General features: G+C 31.0%; 1 long non-coding RNA gene across 1 annotated transcript in view; it reads left to right on the plus strand.

The window, feature by feature from the left end:
* The first annotated feature begins 188 nt into the window (after positions 1 to 188).
* Positions 189 to 19,362, plus strand: part of LOC111621820 — a 26,933-nt gene continuing 7,759 nt past the window's right edge. The window contains exons 1-4 of the long non-coding RNA XR_002756133.1: positions 189 to 316; positions 2,421 to 2,481; positions 16,138 to 16,205; positions 18,840 to 18,910. This is a non-coding gene — a long non-coding RNA (uncharacterized LOC111621820). The remainder of the gene's footprint in view (positions 317 to 2,420; positions 2,482 to 16,137; positions 16,206 to 18,839; positions 18,911 to 19,362) is intronic.

Consider the following 19,362-nt stretch of genomic DNA (forward strand, 5'->3'; position numbering starts at 1 on the left):
ATGTCTTTCTTAATTATCTGCAATAAACAGAGACCAAGATATAAAATTACTTGTCCTGATAGACTGACTGAGTGACTGATTCATCATTGCCCAGAGCAAACCGCTGAACCTAAAGAGGTGAAATTTGGTACACAGTTAGGGTACGTCGTGAAAATGCAAAAATCGCGAAAACGTTAAAAATCCCCACTAAGAAGGGATTTTTCAAAATTCCCCTGCGGGGGGAAGAGGGAGAGAATTAACCTGAACGGCTTCTACTATACCATTTTAGATGTGATTTTTTGTTTTCAACTACGTTTAGTCTTCATTGAGTACTTAGGTATATTAAATTGATAATATTTCAGACATTGCTATAAATATTTTTATATATTTTGATTTTTTAACCAAATGTTCAAATTGTTTTAAATTTGAATTTGTTATTGCGTATTGGTTCGATTATAGAATGATTGTAAACATTCCAGAAAATTAATTAAATTGAAAACAATTCGTTTGGTTCTCAGCAATTCTCATCATTCTCAGCAGTAGGTGTTATATAACAATTACTATGGTTGTTGAAATACTAAATATAAATGGGGTTTGCTTGCAAAATCTATGCATGCAAAGTCACAGGTAACAGCTAGTAAATCAATATGCTTTATTCATCAATCTAACAATGTATTTCAGATTAGTATTTTTAATCCCTCTTTAGACTACAAATTTTAAATATTAAAAACAATTTAAGAAAATAAAAAAAAAAATTAAAAATAAAACAATTTAAATTTATAAATATACACAATGAACCTCACTGCTTCAGTGTCTCAATTGTATTTTACTGCCCATTATTTAGGTTGATACAATTTTGACAATGGATAATAGCTATGTGTTCTTTAAACCGTATATATGTGTCATTTTCTTTAAATAAAACTTTAATATTATTTCTGTCTATATTACAATTATTTTTGCAATGTGGGGTCATTGAGATTGGGGGAATTTTAAGCTTATGGCTGCTTCGTGTTCTTTGTTTTACTGCTAATGGTCTTTCGGTCTCACCTATATAATGTATTTCATTTGTTCAAGTACAGCTCAACTTGTAAACAATCCTGTCATATTTAAACACTTTATTTTAGAATTATTACATTAATCTAATATATGATTAAAAAAAATTAGGAAGGACAAACCCAATAATGGTGCTAGGATTTTTATTCTGTTAGTGGTGGAATTAGGACAGAACATTGTTTAAGTGAGATGAATGTTATCTGTTCATTTTATCATCAAGCAAACTAATTTTTAAAATTTACAGATTGATTTTTAGTAAGATATAAGTAGAAACAACGGTGTATCTAGGATTTTGGAAATATGGGTGTAGCTTAAGGCAGATTTAGAAGATCAAGACATGTAGCCCCTTTCATTTTTTGGAGAATGTTACTCAATTACCATAGTATTTCCTAACCTTATCTAATTGAAGTCATGATATCTGTTATTAAAATTTTATTTTTATTTTAAAATTAATTGCTTTAATATTAAAGGACTACAGCACTATAAATACCCCAACACTCCTGAGTAGAATAGTGAGAATATGTAATTACTTGGTGAACAATTAATTCATATTTATAGAAACCCCCCAATAATGATCAGCACAGATAGACTTGAATAAATTATTTCAGGGAGGCAGATGAGTGGGCATGGAGCAGTAGTGTAATTAGGGTTTGTGGCACTCAGTTTACAGTCCTCAAGTTTTTCATCCATGAAAAGCATAATGCACATCAAGCTTACTTAGATAAAAAGTGAAATACATAACTATAAGAAAAAAGAACTTTGAAAAAAACTAGGACCCTTATGAATATTATTATTAATTAAGCATGATTAAATTAATAAGTGCTTAAATTTGTATGATGGTCAATAAAGCCATCTTCAAAAGAATGCAGTCCTTACCATTGTCAGAATTTAAGATAATAAGCAGTGTTTTTGTGGAAAAATAAAATTGTCTGGTATCTTGTATCCTACTATCCTCATAAAAACTTTTTGTTGTTGTGGATCAAAAGTACTGTCTGAGGCAGACTGCCCTAACTATACTAGTGAGATTTTAGGATGGGCATTCACCCTAATGCCAACTATGGACAGTGCACAAATATGTTGCTTTATCTTTGCTAATTTTCTTTCAACATTTTTATACACCATTATAAGGGTGTAGTTAAAAAGAACAGTGGTGTTTCTTGTTTATTAGAGCTTTTAAAATTGAAAAGTATGTTCTAATTAAAATATAATTTTAGACTATAAATCTCAATTATCTTTGAAAGGTTTTTTAAATTACAAAAACTGTTTAACATTTAGTCTATAAAAGTCATTTACATTTATTTGTACTATAGGAATGTTATAGTCTGTTTTATATAATTAAATTAGATTCTTATTTGACAAATTTATAATTATTCTTTATTTTTTTACAGATAATTGCATTTATTTCACTTACAGCTATTATTATTATTTCAAAAATACTGAATTATAGAGGTAAATAACTATCATGTAATTTTTATATTTTTATCTTGAGAATTCATTGAAAAGTTACTGTAATTATCTTTTACTGTTAATATTTGCTTATTTCCACCTTAAACAGAATATTCAAATACATTTCTATGTGTACAGGAAAGTTGTTCTAATATTTATGGTGAGAAGAATTACTTTACATTCAAAATATACATTCTTATAAATATGTATATAAGTATATACAGTATAATTTAATCTTCATAAGTATCATAAAAAAAATACTGCTATAGGTATAGCAATGCACATAAATACAGTATACTGTTTAAAAATTATGAGCTATGTTATAGCTGTATTATAGAGGTAAATATAGAGGTCATATAGAGAATATAGAGGAAATATAGAGAAATGTTGTTTATTTGATAGATAGATGTACAGTACTGTACATATTCTTCAGTATAATTGTCTGAGTAATAACATGAAATTCTGAAAATGATATCAATTAGATAATGTGAAAATATTAAAATTCTGAATTCAATATAGGCTATACTGTAATTATAAATTTTTAATTAATGACAAACAAAACATAATATTGTAAGATTTTTTTTATGAATTATAAAACTTCAAATTTAATAAATTGAAATGTTTATGCAAGAATTTTAAGAATAGTTGCTAAAATTATCCATAAACTGGAAAAGATTTTATCCTATCTCAATTATTTATGGAGAGATTTTAATGATTTCATTATAAAGTTGAATTTTTTTAGCTAGTTGATAAATCATAGATAGTACCAAAGCTACAATAAATAATAGATAACCAGGAGCAGATTCAGTGGGGTGCAGAGGGTGTGTATGCACTCCCTAAAATCCTAAGCAGAGAAGAGTTTTACATAGTAGAAATACAAAGCTAGATTTACAATTGTGAGATGCCATGCAAAAGCAAACAAATCCACAAAAAATCAAAGTTGAGTTTATAATTGATTTTTTTCCTTCAGCCTCATTCCTATCTACTGTTATAGTTGGTTTCATTCAAAAAAAAATATACATCCAACACTTTTTGGGCTTTGAAAATTGACATTCTATGCAAAAAACAACATCACTTTACCTGTGTTCCAAGCAGAACAAAACATATCCATTGCAGTCGGCCTCAGCCGATGAAGAGCTATGATTGAGTCACGTGACTTCCAGAATGCAACAGGTGGTTTTGTTTTTGTTGTTCTGTTGGAACAGAGATTTTGATGTTAAAATGTTGTTTATTAGTACACATTTTATTATACAATGTATTTCAGTGTTATAATTGAGTGAAAATGGATGAAGGCAATGCTGGATCTAGAAAGAAACCTAAAACTGTTGGAGTACGGGCAAAGAAGAAAATACAAAAATACAGTGCTCCTTTGGGGTAAGATTTGAGGAGCCAGTTGAGCAACTACCTGTAGGGCACCCACTGTCAGCTGCCAAGAAAAAAGACATTGAATTACTTTTAAATGATGAAAGTTTATCATGGTATAAACAAGTGTTACAAAACGGAACCAAGCTTGAAGCAGATGACCCGGAAATAGAAGAAAATAATGGGAACTTGTGTGATTGTTTGGGAGAAGATATTTATTTGTATTTTCTTAGCACAATGTTGCTGTTGAGAACATATCACACAGGAAACACTTTCAGAGGAAAAAGGTTGTTTTATTGGTGTGGATGGATATGCATTTTGGGCTTAATGTCCCTCTTCAATCCTATTATTACATATTTATCAGTAAATTGATTACAGGTTTACAAATTTACAGAATACATTGAAAAAATTAGGATACGTATTACAATGGTTTATATAATAAAACTTAATTACCTGAGATAGTGACAGTTAAACCAACATGACACGTAAGAAGGTATACATGTAGTTGAAAAAAGAAAAGGAGCTAAAAATTCTTTTGGCTCCACACATATACACATTAGGATAGTATAACATCTGCTAAAATAAAAAAGGGGTGAACTTAAATTTAAAATTAAGTATATATTAAGAGGTAGAATTTTTTAAAATTAATAATGGAATACCTGTAGGGTGTGAAATAATTCTGATGAGATATATAGAGAACATAGATAAGATATGAGAGGTTAAAAAGATGTGAGTGATCCTTGTAACATTGAAAGTTTGGTGTGACATGCACAGTGGGTTATGTTAGAGAGAGGATGGTAGAACATCTTAATGGGCTTTGCTACTTAAGANTGATATATATGCAGTGGTGATATTCAGCGGGTTCGCACAGGTTCGGCCGAACCCGTTGTTAACATTTTCAAGGTTTTCCGAACCTTGTTAAACACGTGTAACATTTCTCAATGGTTTTGATTCTTTTAAAAAAATATTAAAATATACGTATTATACTCTGTAACACTACTAAACTAGAACCTTCCGATGCACCATTTGAGCGAAAAAAAATTGTTAAGGAAAAATTTTCTGTTAGTGAACCCTTTGTTAAATATTTCGAATATCACCACTGCATACATGGTGTGTTGGAGTGGTAATTTATTACTTTACTGACGTCACACAGTTTGATATATTTTTTTAGGTAATTAAGTTTTATTATATAAACCATTGTACAAGTATCTTAATTTTTTCAATGCATTCTGTAAATTTGTAAACCTGTAATCAATTTACTGATAAATATGTAATAATAGGACTGAAGAGGGGCATTAAGTCCGAAATGCATATCTGTTCACACCAATAAAACAACCTCTTTCCTCTGAAGGTGTTTCCTGTGTGATATGTTCTCAACAGCAACATTGTGCTAAGATAATACATATAATAGAGAACAAGCAACCAAGATTTAAGACATTTATTGTGTGAGATCCGAAAGGCCCTGGGTCTAATTTGTGAATTTTTATTAATAATATTAAATTATAGACACGAAATATTACTTCGTTTTTGTGGAAAAAAATATTGTTTTAGACGTGGAAAAAAACCAGATAACAGATGCTACTTCCTTTCACAGAAGAGAACATCCTCTGTTTTTCCGTATCTGGTTAAAAATCTCGCTCGGATGGGAAATAGTTACCCCTCANCTGTTGAGAACATATCACACAGGAAACACTTTCAGAGGAAAAAGGTTGTTTTATTGGTGTGGATGGATATGCATTTTGGGCTTAATGTCCCTCTTCAATCCTATTATTACATATTTATCAGTAAATTGATTACAGGTTTACAAATTTACAGAATACATTGAAAAAATTAGGATACGTATTACAATGGTTTATATAATAAAACTTAATTACCTGAGATAGTGACAGTTAAACCAACATGACACGTAAGAAGATATACATGTAGTTGAAAAAAGAAAAGGAGCTAAAAATTCTTTTGGCTCCACACATATACACATTAGGATAGTATAACATCTGCTAAAATAAAAAAGGGGTGAACTTAAATTTAAAATTAAGTATATATTAAGAGGTAGAATTTTTTAAAATTAATAATGGAATACCTGTAGGGTGTGAAATAATTCTGATGAGATATATAGAGAACATAGATAAGATATGAGAGGTTAAAAAGATGTGAGTGATCCTTGTAACATTGAAAGTTTGGTGTGACATGCACAGTGGGTTATGATAGAGAGAGGATGGTAGAACATCTTAATGGGCTTTGCTATTTAAGAATGGCTGCCAGATATCATTTATGACTGCACCTGTATTTAAGTTCATTCTGTGTGTTTCTTTAGTTTTAATAATTTCAATGTGTTTGCAAAATTTTCTTTTAATAATAATTTTTTCTCTTTTAAGTATTTTGATGCTGTCGAGTGAGATCTTGCATCCAGTTTGGTTGCTATGAGTGACAACTGCAGAGTTAGTGTAATTATACTTCATAGCTCTTATATGTTCTTTTATATGGATTTTTAATGCTCTGCTAGTTTCACCTATGTAATAGTATTTAGGATGACATGTACAAGCAAAGATGTAAACAAGATTATTATTTAATAAAATGTCTGTGTTACTATTAGTTTGTTTTTTGGTTTTTAAGGAATTTTTGATTTTATTGTTTAGTGTGGGTGCTAAAATGATATTATATGGTGTTAATATCCTTTGGATGTTTTCAAAAATAGTAGGGATAATCTAATTTTTTGTAAATTATTTGTATCTTTGGTTTGGGTTGATCAGATGAGTGGTTGTGTAGCCATTGGTTGATAATTCTGTTGGAGTAGTTATTTAATTGAAAAGTGCAATAAATTTGGTCTATTTCCATGTTTTGGTTAATAATAGCACTTGTACATGTTTTGATTTTGTTGACATAAATATTGAATATGTTCTTTTTAATATACATCAGTGGCGTGCCGTGACATTTGATGATAGGAAAGCTGTGTTTCTGTAAGAAGCTGGCATCCAGGGGCAATCAGTCAATTGCGCATCAGTGATGGTCTAGGGTCCGTTCGTATCGTTTATTCGATAAGCCAGTAAAAACTGTAGACTTCTCTAAATGCATTTTTAATATCAGAATTACATTCCGAATTGCTTACCACGATATAAGGGCTACAATTAAAAATAAAATAATAAAAACTTACTTAGTGAAATAAAATGTGTGGTGGATGTACCGGTACATACTTGGTAAAAAATATTGTTCAATTGTATGAATATATTTTTAAAGAAAATTATAATTAAATATAACTTTGTAAAGAAACGTACATAAAAATATAAAATATTCTTTACTTTTTAAATCTTAAAACAATGCACTTAGTCAAATAGCTCCCTACAAGTGGCTAATGGATGGAATCGAAGACGGTTGCAAAGCGTGCATACACGCGGACTGCCAAATCCCCAGGGTGCCGATACCGGTCAATGTCAAATGCCTCTTTTGTCGCATCACTAGTATATCTCAAAGGACGCGACAGGGCTGTTGTAGATTTTAAACGTTTCTCACCATNTAATTTCAAACTTAAATTTGACTAATTAAACTGCTTTTTTCCAATTAGAATTCAAAGAAAAGGATTATTTATTAGTGCAAAAGCTAAGACAAATTTATTAGAAATAACATTATAATGAACTTAAATACCCAAAACTAAAGTATTATCCTAATATTCAGAGAAAATATGCAAAGTATTCTGCACGTATTTTTTGGGAGACTTCTGTTTCAAACTAAAAATAAATTTAAAATAAGTTACTGCAGCTTTGGCTAATTTATAAAATAGCAATAATCATCACTAAATAAAACATGAATGATGCTTAAATTCAATTATATTAATTTTACTGAGGCAGTCAAATAGTAAAATAGATGTTGTTATTAGAAAATATTACCCTCTCCAAGGATATATTTAAAGATATAGGCTGAGAATCCTTTATCCAAAATCTGAGTGTCTGGAGTGTTGACAAGTGCATCACAAATGGAAAATTCCATGAAGCACTGGGAATGTTTTAGTGTTCTGTCCAAACCCTTTTTGCTGGGTACTTCACCAAGATGATTTTTCTAGTTGCTTAGTTGATAAACTTTCTGAGAAATATATACAGGGCCATCAAAAGTTTGGTATTAGGCCCAAGGAGTAGTAGGTGCCTTTTGCCTTGTTTTTGAACAAATAAGACTGCTCCAAGTCCTACATTATCAGTACATTGTATATCAAACTTTATAGAAATTAAATGCTATGTATTAAACATAATTTAAGTCTATGATATATTATTTATTGTACCTTGTGCAGATATTGTACAATTATAAATAAATTACAGATAGTTTCCTATAAAACATTTTTATTATATATATTATATATTAAAATTAAAACTGTTCACCAGTTTTAATTTTAATAATCTTCTTATTAAAGCAAATAAAAAATATAAATATTCTTTTATATTATTACTAGCTACTTAACTTTATATTAAGTTAATTTGCAACTTAATAAAAATTTATTTCTCACTTTACTAAGCTGTTTTAATTTTAATATTGTGCAAAATCAATATTTTAAGAATTAAAAAATAATAATAATTCTTAAGATTAAATTAAACCCCTAAGTATAAAGTTTTTTTTTCCAATTGTAATGATATTGAAATAAAATATACACAATATTTGTAGATATTCATTTATAATAAAATATTTAAAAAAATTAAACCATAAAAATGATAATTTGACATTCAATATGATCTTAATTATAATAATTGATTTTCTCTTTTCTTACCTCATTTAAAGCCAAGCTAGCTGAAGTATGCATAACTGAAAAAAATAAATATAAATGCAGATTAAATAAAAACTCAGTTCTTTAGAATGACAAACAATATCAATAAAAATTTAGAAATTTTGCATTCAATGAAATTTATGCAAATTATGCATTTATTTCTTAATGTAAACAAAATTGATTTTTATGTTAATTTTCCTAAAACTAAAAGTTCTGTAGACAATTATATGGATAGTTTTAAAATAAAAACAAATTTAAAGATGTAATGATTATGATTTTATTGACTTACAAGAAAGACAATTATCATAATAAATACCTGCTAATAATTGATATTTCATCTTTATAAAGACAAGATAATACTTTTGATATTAATGAATATTTGTAAAGATCAGAAAAAAGTAAAACAGAGTATTTAATTAAATAATATGCTGTTATTAATTATATAATTAAAAATATGCTGTGAACATAATTTCATCAGAAAAACAATATTCAATGTAAAATCACTTAAACTGATTACTACCTTCAACATTTATGTGAGATCCGAAAGGCCCTGGGTCTAATTTGTGAATTTTTATTAATAATATTAAATTATAGACACGAAATATTACTTCGTTTTTGTGGAAAAAAATATTGTTTTAGACGTGGAAAAAAACCAGATAACAGATGCTACTTCCTTTCACAGAAGAGAACATCCTCTGTTTTTCCGTATCTGGTAAAAAATCTCGCTCAGATGGGAAATAATTACCCCTCATTCATCCCCCTTTCGTCCGTTCTCACGAAAGAGTCACTGGACGATGATTGGTCGAAATTCGGGCGATATAAGGAAAATCTAGTCCGAATTCGGGGAGTTCTTCGACAGATCCGAAGCATACAAACTCCACATACGTTCCCGCCTGATGGCCAACGCCCATAACGGAGTCGATAGACTAAGTCCCGAGTCTACACTTAGAAGAAGTGATATTTTTATATTTTGTGCACGAGTTGATCTCCCATACGAAAGTAATATGAACTCTATCTACAAGGTGTCCTATATCTACAGGAACGGAAACGACGACTACTAAACAGGTCGTATGTTTAGATTCATTTTGTGAGCTCTCTCTCTCGAACGCGCATTAGCATAGATTTAGTCGTAGTCTCTAGCTTGTTGCTAAATGGTTGCAATCGACATTTTTGTATTCGTTTGTTTGAGATTTATTAAATTTACTCTTGTTTTATTTTATAAGAATGTCTCCTCAATTCATTCCGAGTCAGATCGTAAACGCGTGTTAATCCGCGTACAATAAGTTTGATTAACTGGTGTCGGGATCCTGACGAAGGAAGGTGAATTTGCCGTCACCAACTTCCGCTCTAAATTATAATATAACAGTAAAGCCCTCCACACTCGTTTCCCTACGACTGGGAAAGGCCATTCTTTGGACAACCGAGAACTGGTTTTACCGACTAGTGCCCGTAAGTGGCGTAGATTGAGCTCTGCGTCCTTGGCTAATCTCACAATTGTTCATCCCTATTTTGTAAATTGCCATCTTTTTTTTTGATAAGTCAAAGTAGTAGCCAGTATAACAAAGTGAAAAAGAATATAGTGGCTAGGCAAAAGAAAACATATCCTAACATACGGGACATTCCAATTTTCAACGCTGACTCAGCGCTGATCTCAACATTCGTTAAAATTCGTTCCTTTTTTCAACGTTGAGGTAGCGCTGTTGTCAGCGCTGACTCAACACACTCAGCACTCAACAGATATGTTGACTGCTACTTTCCAATGAATTGTGGGTAATTGGTAAGACATTTGAATGGAATCCATCTTGCTGAGAATGGAATTATGGGAACTAAGCACTTCGTACTCGAGTTGGAACGTCGTTGATGACGTCAAATTGTTGACTTCAACACTCAACACTCGCGTTGAANTTAAAATTAATATGTATTTATTTTTTAGAAAATACAAGGGAAGCGGCACATCCACCACTTCCAGTGACAGCACGCCACTGATATATATGCAGTGGTGATATTCAGCGGGTTCGCACAGGTTCGGCCGAACCCGTTGTTAACATTTTCAAGGTTTTCCGAACCTTGTTAAACACGTGTAACATTTCTCAATGGTTTTGATTCTTTTAAAAAAATATTAAAATATACGTATTATACTCTGTAACACTACTAAACTAGAACCTTCCGATGCACCATTTGAGCGAAAAAAAATTGTTAAGGAAAAATTTTCTGTTAGTGAACCCTTTGTTAAATATTTCGAATATCACCACTGCATACATGGTGTGTTGGAGTGGTAATTTATTACTTTACTGACGTCACACAGTTTGATATATTTTTTTAGGTAATTAAGTTTTATTATATAAACCATTGTACAAGTATCTTAATTTTTTCAATGCATTCTGTAAATTTGTAAACCTGTAATCAATTTACTGATAAATATGTAATAATAGGACTGAAGAGGGGCATTAAGTCCGAAATGCATATCTGTTCACACCAATAAAACAACCTCTTTCCTCTGAAAGTGTTTCCTGTGTGATATGTTCTCAACAGCAACATTGTGCTAAGATAATACATATAATAGAGAACAAGCAACCAAGATTTAAGACATTTATTGTTCATCCCTATTTTGTAAATTGCCATCTTTTTTTTTGATAAGTCAAAGTAGTAGCCAGTATAACAAAGTGAAAAAGAATATAGTGGCTAGGCAAAAGAAAACATATCCTAACATAGTTCATGCAAAAAAAAAACATATTCACCCTGTCCAAGCAAAAAGAAACATGTTCATATTTTAATGTCATATAATTAAATACTAACTATATTCCTATCAAAAACTGCCTTCAAATATTGATGTTAGATACAAAGTGAAAAATATAATAAATTTTTACAGGTGTGACGGGTAAAATAAATTCAATAACAGTTTTTTGCATTTTTTTTAACAATGTTTAGAGTGGACTTGTTTGCTTTTGCATGGCACCTCCACAATTATGCTTTGTGATAATTTGAGTATCAGTTTCAATCCCACAGTGCATTGCAAACTGGCTTATAATTTCCCAGAAGTCGATACTTGTAAATCCTCTACTGAAATAATTGTGACTTATTCTTAGCAGCAATTGTCTAAAGGTTCACAAACATGGGCTGAGTGATCGCCTGGCCAACTTATCAGTTGGCAGGCTTGTGACTCATTATTGATGAGACTGCCAATCAACTATTGGCCCTGCTGATGTACAACTTGCGCACAATTTAACTGCTATGATTTAACCACTGCCTGACTCAATTTCAAATGGTGACAAGTTATTGCTCTGGTGTCTGAATAAGAGCATCAACAAAATACAAAAATAAATTGCTGCTTTATGTGTAATTGTGAAACATGAAGGGCAGAAAATACACAGTTTTAGACAATTTTAATACAATGTATGAACCTTTAATTGAGTGCTTAGATTGATTTCATCTTACAAGTAAGGCTGAGATAGTCAAACCATTACAGAAGAATGGGTGGTTTAAAAAAATGAATGATTTCACAGTGATTGTTGTTTTCAAACAGTTCTGAATTTTTTCAGTTACATTAAAGGTTTTTCTATAAAACTCCAAGGATCAGCTTTACATATTGTAAGCATTTGAAATAGCATGTGAAATAATATGTGAAATCAGTGTTAGAACAGTTTAGAGAAGATATTTTTCAGATTTTGATTTTATATATATAGCAAGAGTACAATGATGGCAAAATTAGCAAACATTGAGTCTTTAATGGTACCCCATACCTGTAAAAAGCAAATTCATAGAAACAATATTGAAGGAGATGACCCAAAATTGTACTTTAAGCAAGCAATTTATATATTGTTTATAGAGTCTCTGATTTACCAATTTAATCTGAGGTTTGAGATGATGGCTAATAATGTGATTAAGGGGTTCTAACTGATTCCATTAGGTATGAGGTATGAATTAAATGAAGAAATAGCAAATGAAATTTTAAATTATTATACAGATGATTTGTCATATGCTGACTCTTCTAAACATGAAACTATGGGAAAGAGTTTGGTGTGACCTGGATAATAAGCTGGACAATATAAGGTTGAAATTATGTAATAGTAGTAGTTCTAAAATGTTCCCAAATATTATTAAAGTTTTAAATCTTTTATTATACCAGTTACTTCATTTGGTATTGAAAGTGCATATTTGTTATTGAGATGTGTAAATTATGATTTAGAACAGGCCCCCAAACTTTTTTGTCTCGTAGACCACAAGCCAATTTTTTATGTTTTGGGTAGACTCCCTTGCCTTTCTAATATTGAATTTGGTAGGCTTAACTGTAGAGTGAAAAAGTTAAAAAAAAAAAAAAAACGTTAAATTTTATACATTTATTAATTAAAATGACACAAATGCAAATCTAGTAAAATTATAACATAAAATAACTACAGAAAAAAATAAATCCCTCTCATTAAAAATGCTTTTAATGGAAGGGATGAGCCTGATGCTTTAATAGCAAATTTTCAATATTTGGCTTCAATTTAGTTAGGTTTAACCTTAAATCTCCTCAAACAGTGATTTCTAATATGTTTCTTTTTTTGTAAGAAGATTGGCAACCGCACTGAAACCTCTTTCCACAAGGTATGAAGATGGAAAAGCTATCAAAAACTTTCTCGCAATAGTACATAATGCAGGATAAGTAATAGGCATGTCTCCCTGAAGCCAAAATTGCTGATATCCCTTTCTGAACTGTACCTTAAGTTCTTTGTTAGTGCTTGTTCCGATCAGTTCTTCTTGTAATATGACATCCGTTTATTCAATGCCACCATATGGATCAATAATCCATTGTGGTATTTTCATAGTCAAAACATCCTCAAATCTAGTTTCAAAGTCTGTGTGAAGCATATTTAAATGTTGAATGTATGTTGAAACATCATCATCCTGGCAGTTTGTCTGTGACAAATTGGGAAACTGGGAAAATTTGCTCCATCCAATATTTTGCTTTATTATGATTGTGAGGACTCAACCAAGATCAGAAATCATGTAAATCGTGGTATTCTTATGATTAAATAATAACGATAGATTAAATATGAGAGGGAGAGGAAAATCCCATAATTTAAACAACGCAGCATAAAATGTAAACAACGAGTCTCGGATGACTCCAACACGTGTTAAACGAACTGTCAATGTCAGAATGAAAAGTTAAGTCAGAGACAAGTGGTCATATGCAGGTAGAACTTTAACCCAAACGCTCATAAACAATCAATATAGGGAAACAATTTCGGAAAAGAGGGAAAGATTTAAGAGAGAAAAATCATTGCATATGATAATTCAGTTACCCAGATGACAGAAATCGTGAGTTATGGAGCTAAATTATGAGCGCAAGTCTTGCAATTTTGTCAACAATCCCCAAGAACAATCGACAGAACGGCATTGAGCAGACACCTGGAATTGGACCTTTCCCGTGACCCGAGTCGGTCTCGGTTTTCCCCAAAACAAAAGAGAGACCAATCGGGAAGCGAGGAAGAGGATGAGGGGCCAATCAGAAGTCCGAATAGTGGGAGAAAAAACTATAAAATCCCAAAAATCACAATCGGGAAAAGCTCTCCTCCATAGTCCATGAAAGGTCGTGACTTATATTGTGGTGTGTCATTGCCAAGAACTTTGGACTCCGCCGCTTCCTCCTTCCGATCGTCCGCCTTGCTCAGCGACCGCATTTCGTCCTCCCCGGGGCCAGACAGATGCCAAAGTTCTCACCTCTCCGCATCTTCAACGAGAAGAACCTAGTGAAGGACTGTCGATTGTCGATGTAAGCATAAATGTTAACAAATAAATGGCTTTCTTGTGTAAAACACTTGTCATCATTTGCCTCCTCCGTCACAGCCCACATACATACATCCCTTAGGTTCATCCTGACATGGGATTAATAGATCCCACCTAGCAGACGGCAACCTTATACAGATGCTGTGGAGTGGGTTTCAAGTCCCCTATCTCCACCGGGTTGGCTACCTTACATGATGGAAGTATGTACTGTACATAGTACTATCTGTATTATGTAAATTATTTCATTTATGGGAAAGCCAAAATTTTGGTCATGACCTGCTTAAATGAGATCCATTCTTGTGGACCCCCATTTACATCTCATGCACCCCAATTTTTATTTTCGCTGACATGGACCCCCTTGCAGTTCGGAATCGATTCCTAGGGGTCGATATAGACCATTTTGGGAATCATTGATTTAGAAGCAGCATGAATGAAGAGAAATTTAATGAACTTATTTTGTTAATGATGATTAAGAAAATAAGTTCATTAAATTTCTCTTCATTCATAGTAAAGATGTTGATGTATGTAAACTTACATGAGGTGATAGACATGTATGCAAGAAAACATACAAGATGGATGTTACTCTTACTTTTACAGCACACTGCTGTAAAATATTGGAAATAAAAACATGTTTTTTTCTATACAGTAGAACCCCTCTAATCCGTCACCTTTGGGACTGGGGGTATGGTCGGAACTGCAAAAAAGGTCAGATTATCAGAAAAAAAGTAAACTAAACAATCTTCCCCTTTGTCCAGTCTTTGTAGCACTGCTAATTTTTCATTTAATGAAAGAGTAACGTGTTTACGTTTCACTCCTGACATATTGAAAACACACACAAAACTGTACATGTACACACAATGTAAAACATATACTGTAACGAACACAGAAAAACGCCACGGACAGTGAGTCACTGACGAGTTGGGACAAGTTTCTCGACTCCGACCACGGTCGGATTAACCGGAGTGACGGACTAGCCAAGGGCTGTCTAGAGGGGTTCTACTGTAATTATATATTTCCTAGGATTATTTACATATTAACACTGTAATGATCATACAAAAAATTTTTGGGCCAATTCAATCCTTTTTCTATATCCCACCAGAGACTGATAATATGCAACATGAAGATAAAATATAAATTTTATTTCTGATTAATGAAAACTATTTTTATAAACATTGCAGTCTTGATACTAAAAGTAATCAATTTTGGATATCGATATTGACATAAAGCACACCCCTAAATAAAATTTCCAGATCTGCTCCTGGTAAAATATATTAAATCATAACAACAATAGATAGTAGTGTTTGAATAGAATAAAATGGTATTTGCTGTTCAGCATTAAAAAATATTAACCAATATCTGTAATGCTTGTGAAACAGATGCCAAATTATAGTTAGCAAACCATATTCTCAAGTTTATCATACTTTAGTTTAACATTTTGATATCCAGATTTAATTCTTCAATATTGAAAAAACTGGAAATTTTTGACTGACTGATTTAAATCATTTTCAGTAACACACAATATTCATTTATGTATTATATAATAATAATGGTTATTCAATTATAATAAATAAAAAGAAATTTAAAAATTTCTATTTACATATCTTAAGTTTTTTGGTTTCTTAAGTTATTTATTTCTTAAATATTGAACATTAAATTTAATAACTTTTATTCAGCAAATGTAGCAATTTGCTATATGAAAAATTTGATTATATATAATTTATTATTTAATAATATACTGTAATTAACTTTTGTGTATAAATGTATGGTATTTAAAATTTTTGCAGGTAAAAATAAAAAGCATTTCCGAAAAAGAGATATTATTGCATTTTATTTGAGATGGACAGTAAAAAAGGTAACTTTTTTGTTTGTAAGTTGAAAAATTATATAACAAAGTTTTCAATTTTTAAAATTTTATTTATTTGGGGCTTTCAAATTTCTCTTCTGAAAACAAAATTTTATTTATGTGAAGAACTTTTTTTTTAACATTTTCTGCCCTGTAGGCACTAAGAGAGCCTTTTTCATATCCATTGTAGATTTGACCAGGCTCAAGTATTTGTAATGTTGAATAGAGGAGGAGTGGGTATGGTAGGTCTTAGCATTACAAAATATTATAAAAAAGGGGAGAGTTTGACCTTGTAAAATATTATGTAATACTGTAAAATATGTTAAAATAAGTAAAAATTATTTGATTTATGTTCAAAATGTAATCTATAGCATAATTTTAATTCAATGTTAGACTCTACTTTCAACTGGTAAATGTAGCAACATGTAATATAATACTATGACTGGAATGTTGCCAATATGTGAAAAATTAATTCAATTTTCAGATAATTTGAGATATTGTGGAATATTTTTCTAATCCTCATAAAACATTAATAGTAATTTAAGATATTTTTGGAAAACTTGCTGATGCGTTTTGGGGTCTATATATATAAGATCATGAGAAATTTTTATTGGTTAAAGTAAGAAGTAAGATATGTGATTTCACATCATTATTAACTACTGAATATAAAGAAATAAGCAAAATAGATTTAAATGATATAATTAAATGTAAGTCATAAAGTGATATTTTAATTTTTAAAATTAATTTATAAATTATTGTAATGTTAGCTTTTTTTTGTTTGTAATATTGTAATTAATAGATAGATAAATAATTATGTAAGTAATTATTATCCTAGTATTATTTGTGCTTTTTGCTAACCAAATTATAATCACTTTAATAAAATATGGGACTCAATAATTTTTTGCCTAATGGTCATAAAAACCTAACTAAGCCACTGGTCATCACCATCTGAATGTAATTTTTTCCAAATGGTTTCCTTGTTGCAAAGTACAACCTTCAGTAATATATAGATATTGATTCTATTAAGCTCCTGGGATGATTCTTTTGTACAAGCTAGTCATATGTTTTGCTAGGGGATTTTGCTCCATTCGAGGCAATAGTGTTTGAACATCCATTGGAAATGAATTATATTTGAAAGTAATGCATTTGGGAATGAGTTTAATTCTTATGACACTTTAGTAACAAGTAAAGTTGAGCTTTTTGTTTTAACCACAAAGTTCTTGTGTTCAATAACTTAAAGAAGTGTTTTCTAGTAGTTTCCATAATAATCATAAAAAGATACTTTACACCAACAATCATAAAAAATAATTAACACAACAGTGTAGCATCTTTACAAACATGATTTATTAGCATAGTTAAGACATACTCGCTAGTACTTTCAACTGCTTACAGCTACTATCCTCAGGTGAAAAGAAATCGAATACAGTTAATTTTCGAATATTTGGATATTTGAATGGACTTTTCCAGTTATCCAAGGCATGTGGATAGAATACAGAACAAAATTAAATTAAAATGAAATTATAGAAGTGTGTTGTAATTTGTGTGATATTTGCAAAAACCCTTGAAAGGCAATTTAGTAAGATGTATATGATTGTGGTGCTTATGTAAATACAAAATTACAAATTAAATTGTTTGAATAAGGTTATTCACAATTGCAAGATTTCTATGGTAGGTGTATTGCATGTGTTACTGCAGATATGTAGAGGTTCTTCCAAATAAATAACTCTCTTTGATCATTGTACTGCTTAAGTAATTTGGTGTATGCTCAAAGTAATAGATAATATATGGTACACTGTTATTTTTATGGTATATAGAAAATAGCAGTTCAGGTAATCTATGTAGTCATATGTTTGATCTAGAAGCCATGTAATTCATCCATTCCTGATGCTATCCAATTCTTTATCTTATGATTTTTTCTACTAGTTCATTTACTAAATATTTCAATTCATTTCCTTTGAGATCAGCTTTTGGATCCTTTGTCCAGACTGCTATCTTATTGTAATCTTTTGGATTGTCCCAGATATATTTTTCCAGAACTGTACAGTTTCTTCTTTATTTGGTTCTCCTGTGTTCCTGCCTACCTTTCCATCCATGTTTTCATAAAAGTCTTTCTAGTTTATTGTGAAAAAATAACTTTGTCTAAACTGTGCAATCCTTGCATGATATCTATATCTTATCTATATCCTTGCATGTAATCTTACCTGAAACTGCTACAGTTTTCTGTTTGATCTTCTCCAGTAAGGTGAGAGATCCAGTTTTGCTGCTGGAACTGTTAGAACAGTTAAGCTAGATGGTTCCATTGGAACAGTTAAGCTAGATAGTTCCATTGGAACAGTTAAGCTAGATAGTTCCATTGGAACAGTTGGACTAGATGTTCCTCAGAATCATTATGTAACATCAAAATTGCTTAATCTGTTGGACTAGACATTCCCTTATCAGCTTTATATAAGATATGAAATGTTTGTCTTTTCCTATTCTTTGTTTTTTGGTTTATCTTCTCCAAATTATTCTTGTTTAACTCGGAATCTGAGGAAAATATAGACTATCGTGAAATCTGGACACCTCTGGACACGTGAAATCTGTTCCTTTCTCTGATTTCATAATAGTGTATATTTTTCTCAGATACATTATTTTTTTCCACAGGTAAAATATATAGGAAATTCTATCTTTTATGACACTTTTCAAAACTATTCCATTCCTTCTATCTTCAGGAGGTAAGTTTTGTTTTATTTTATTTTTGATAATAAAACATTATAATACATATAAATATAAATATAGTTTTTATTGCTTGTACAAGGTCTGTTCAAAAAGTATCGGACCTTTGGTCGGCAAAAATAAATTTATTGACTTTGAGGTACAAAACCCTAATCCCCTTCAAAGTAGTCTCCTTGGTAATGTATACACTTCTCCCAGCGTTCCTGCCATTGCTGGAAACACTGCTGGAACGCATCTTTTGGAATGGTTATCAGCCGGTCTGTCGCATTTCGCATGATGTCTTCTCTCGACTAAATTTGGGTTCCTTTTAGCGGCATTTTCAGCTTGAGAAATAGCCAAAGGTCACACGGAGCCATGTGGAGAGAGTACGGAGCGTGACGAACCACAGGAGTATTGTGTTTGGCGACGAAAGCCCGAATCAGATGCGCAGAATGGGCGGATGCGTTATCAC

The sequence above is a fragment of the Centruroides sculpturatus genome, unplaced genomic scaffold, assembly GCF_000671375.1.
Source record: "Centruroides sculpturatus isolate CEXI.00-Female unplaced genomic scaffold, Cexi_2.0 scaffold169, whole genome shotgun sequence".
NCBI classification, from domain to species: Eukaryota; Metazoa; Arthropoda; class Arachnida; order Scorpiones; family Buthidae; genus Centruroides; species Centruroides sculpturatus.